Source organism: Panthera pardus, unplaced genomic scaffold, assembly GCF_024362965.1.
Source record: "Panthera pardus isolate Hobbes unplaced genomic scaffold, ASM2436296v1 HiC_scaffold_8, whole genome shotgun sequence".
Taxonomy (NCBI): Eukaryota; Metazoa; Chordata; class Mammalia; order Carnivora; family Felidae; genus Panthera; species Panthera pardus.
Genome location: NW_026527013.1, coordinates 37,034,633 through 37,038,773, shown reverse-complemented (window position 1 = coordinate 37,038,773; position 4,141 = coordinate 37,034,633). Strand labels below are relative to the sequence as shown.

At 60.4% G+C, this 4,141-nt stretch overlaps 1 pseudogene; it reads right to left on the bottom strand.

The window, feature by feature from the left end:
• The window catches only part of LOC109261379 (protein shisa-9-like), a 72,667-nt pseudogene extending 69,087 nt beyond the window's left edge, over positions 1-3,580 (bottom strand).
• Between the last annotated feature and the right edge of the window lie 561 nt (positions 3,581-4,141).

Sequence of the window (4,141 nt, the reverse complement as noted above, 5' to 3'; positions counted from 1 at the left end):
GTTACTGACCCGGAATGTTTCCCTTTCTGGACAGAACACAAGAATATGCATTCTAGGAAGCTGCCCACCCCCACCCAATGCTCACTCAAACTGAAAACACACTTGAAATCAGGGGGCTGGGGACTGCAGTTTTATAACTAACTGGGTGACCTTGGAGAAGCCACCCAACCTGAGCCATGATTTTGTCATCTATAAGCAGGAACTATTAGCACCTGTCTCCTAAGGTGGTCATGCACACTAAAGGAGTGTTTACACACACAGGCACCAGAGTGTATACACACACATACACACACGCACACACACACACCACTCTAGTGCAGTGCCTGGCAAATGTTCTTTCCTTTTCAGTAACAGTAACTGGCCACACATTGGAAAGCCTAGAGAGCTTTACAGAAGTACACAGACTCAGCAACCCTAGAAATTGTGATCTAAATTGCCTGGGGTGGGCCCCTAGCAAGAGGGTTGTTTTGTTTTGCTTTGTTTTTTAAAGCACTCCAGGTGGTCCTAAACAGCAGCTGGGGTTGAAAACCACACCTGGGAAACTGCCAATAAAAATCAACTATCCTTTCTCTTCAAGAGAATGTCCTTCCATGGCATTCTGGAATTCCCAAACTGTGTATCAGGAGAGTCTTGTGTCCAGGCTCTTTCAGAGGTGTGGATGCCCCGATATTCAACACCCAACCAGCGCTTTGGTGGTCCCTGAAGAAGTGGCTGCAACCAACTAAGCTGGGGGGATTCTTTCTCCAGACAGAGCTGCAAGGTGGCAAGACAGGAATAAGATTCCCTCCTGAGCCCTCAGGTCTTCGGTGGAGCTCTGTCTCAACAGGAATACCCAGATCACACAGAGCCTGAAGATCACACATCACCTTCCCCCTCTGCAGGCCAAAGGGAGCCGCCCACCCTTAGCTCAGCTCCCACCTTCCCACCTCCCCTTCTCCTGCCTTTCCTACCCTCCTTCACCCCCCACCCAAACACCCAGGAGGGCTCCTGGAAGCTCTGGTTTGCAAGGGAAAGGCTCAGTGGATACTTCATCAGAGGAATTAATACGAATCTGCAAGGCAGCCTACCTATCCCTGGGGGACTCTCTCCCTACCAAGGCCACACTCGTCGCCTGCCACAGTCCCGCCGCCCTAGTTTCCTTCACCTTAACACAGACCCCAGGGAAACTACAGGGACTGGCGGGGACTGCGGGGAAGTGAAACTCCCGCCTGTGGGGCTGGGGACAGGGCATCTTGGGGATGCAGGAGGTGGGCGGGGCCAGCGTGTTACTCTCTCAGTTGGTCAGAGTTTCCTGAATCCTCTCCAAGCTAACTTTTGTGCTTCAAGATCCCAACAACCACCCACACCTCCCTGCTGAACCAAACCAAGAGGAATTTTCTCACCTCTTGGCCCAAATCCCTCCCCTCTGGAGGGAAAAAAATCATCAGATACTCTGCGTATAAATAGAAAATAATTACTAGTGAGGTGCTAATGTTCCTTCGCCTATTTTGGGTGGGTCTCTTTGTTCAGGTTTTTTAGGCAGGCGCACCGAGTTCCTGTGTCCACACGAGCACACATGGGCCCCCGCCAGAGGTGTAGGGAGGGTGTGTGTCTGTGTGTAGAGGGGGGGAACACATGGCGACCCCGCTGCCCACAATGGGCAAGATCCAGCTAGCTAGCGCCCAGCCATCCAGTTGTTCCAAGACCGCCAGTCGCTCTCCAACCCCTCCCGCCCAGACCTCCTGCCAACCCTGACCTGCATCGCTTCTGGGGGCTGCTTCCCGGTGGCTGCGCCCTCTGCCTCCAAAGTTATGGGTTGTGCGAATCAATTTAGACACTTTTTTAAAAAGCAAAAGGAAAATCGCTCCATTAATCCCCAAAGTGCCTTCTCCCATCTGCTACAACTCGCTCCCGCTGGGACTTGCATAATGAATAAGGCAACCGGGAAGGCTGAGGAATCAGGGGGGCAGGAGGGGGCCTCCCGACATTGGAGTCCTCACCAACCCCTGCAAGGGGCACAGCACAGGGAGGAGGCCCTGGAGCCCAGCAGGGAGAAGTGGCGACAGCGGAAAGCGGGCAGGGGTCCGGGTGGCGGGGAGGCAACCAAGGTCCCAATTCCAGGAACCTGGCAGCTCAGGGAGAGAGAGAAGAGGCCGCTCCAGGCAAGGCTTTTCTTCTCGCCCTCCCCTCTCTCTCTCCACCTCCCTCGCTTCGTTTTCGCGAGCCTTACGAGCTGCAGGCGGCACACACTGCTTCCCTCCCTCACACATGCCGCCCTTCCTTTTTGGGCCGCCTGCCCTGTTTACCTAGAAGCTGGCATCTGGAATCCGAGGGGTAGACCCCTCGCCAAAACCTAAGACTCCGGGGCCCTGAGCTCCCGGGCTGTGTGTGTCTCAGATCCGCTTGAATCCTAGGTGGGAAAGGGCAGCGAGACGGTGAGGGGTGGTGCAGAGACCACCCCCTACATACACACACGCGCTCAAGTCCACACCTGTGCGGAGCCCAGCGCCCCTTCTCCGCGCTTGGAGCCGAAATTGGCTGCCCTGACGATCTCCGCCAGCGGAGATGGGGGTTGGGGGGTGGGGGGAGCGCCACTGCCCAAGAAAAGGTGGAGAGGGAAGAGGAGGGAGAGCGGCGCCTGGAGGGGAGGCAGCCTACCTGGACTTGGCTTCCTTTGCCGCCGGTGCGCTTTCTCCAGCCCCAGCTTGGTGAAGATGCCTACAAGCATGACGGCCAGCACCCCGCACATGATGTAAAGGATCAGGTTGGTCTTGTCCTTCGTGGGGTGGTGCTGGGGGCCGTCCTTGCGCGCGGGGGGCTTGCGGGTGTTGAGCCACAGCGGAATGTCAGAGTCCGTGCAGGTGCTCTGGTTCAGTCGCCGCTTCTTAAAATGTGCAGCAGAACCGCAAGTCACAAGTCCCTCAGCAGAAGATGAAGTCGCCCGAGGAACAACTGAACGGCTGGTCCCACTCGTCCCTGATATCGAAGTAGCCCCGGCAGAAGTTCGGCGTGGGCGCTCGGGTGGGGAACGCGTCCCAGACCCCCGCGCCCTCGCTGGCCTCTTCCGAGGCGGCCCCCAGAGCGGTTGCACGCCCCCCTCCCCGCGCCAGCACTATCACGCAGCCCAGCTGAGCCAGCTGCCCGTGCCCCGCTCGCTCCTGCGCCCGGCACACGCGGGCGCACAGCTCGGGGAGGAAGCTGCCGAGGAGCAGCCGGAGGACGCTACGTATCATGTCTCCCAGCCTGGGCTCGGCCGGCCGCCTCTCCAGGCGCGGCTGAAGCTGCCGAGGCTGTTGCCGGGGGCTGCGAGCCGCCGCCAGCCGCACAGGCAGGGAGAGGCGCGGGGCGCTGGGTGGTGGGCGGCCCCTTCGCTGGGCTCAGCCCGCGTTCGCCTCCCGGGCGCCGCGCGCTGCGCGCCTAAGGGGAGGGGCCAGGCGGGGAGGAGCGCGCCTGGCGGGGCTGGGGGAGGACGAGTGGGGGCAAGCGCCGGGTGCAGGTCCGGCCCCCTACAGGGAGAGGCGGAGGCCGGAGAGCAGCGGCGAGTGGGTCGCTCCGTGCCTCGCCTAGGCCGAAGGCTCCGGACTAGCCGCCCTGCGATCCCTCTCAGCTCTCCAGCTTGCTAAGTCCCCTGGAGAGAGCCAAGCAACGCTTTTGGTATGAAGAGAGGGCAGGAGGAAAAGGGGAGGGGGCAGGAGGGAACGAGGGGTGGAAAGGTCGCTAGCTCCAGAGAGGCGGGGGGCGCGGAAGAGGTGAGTCGGCAGGGCTGGCGGGAGCGAGTTGGGGGGTGGGGCGGGGGTGCAGAGCTGAGCTAGGCTAGCTGGCGGGGAGGAGTGAGCGTCGGCAGCCACTGGGGCTGAAGGCACCGCTCGGGTTTCCCAGCAGGTGGAGGATGTCTGCGGGACCTCCCGCGCCCTCTCCGGGAGGGAGGCGCGGCTCAGACCTGTTCCGGGCGAAGAGGCGGCTCAGCCCCTGGCTTTTTCAGGCGTGAGTGCGCAGGAGCTGCGGTTCGAATCTGCCCTCCAGGGAAGGGGGGATTCGCAGGGGTTAGGTAGGGACAGACTAAGTGGCTTCCACTCCAAGGCAGACTGAGACACAGTCTGATCAGGATCGCCCCTCCAGGGTGCCCGGGCCGTCTCGCCCTTCCCTTCCCCGACTGAGCCCT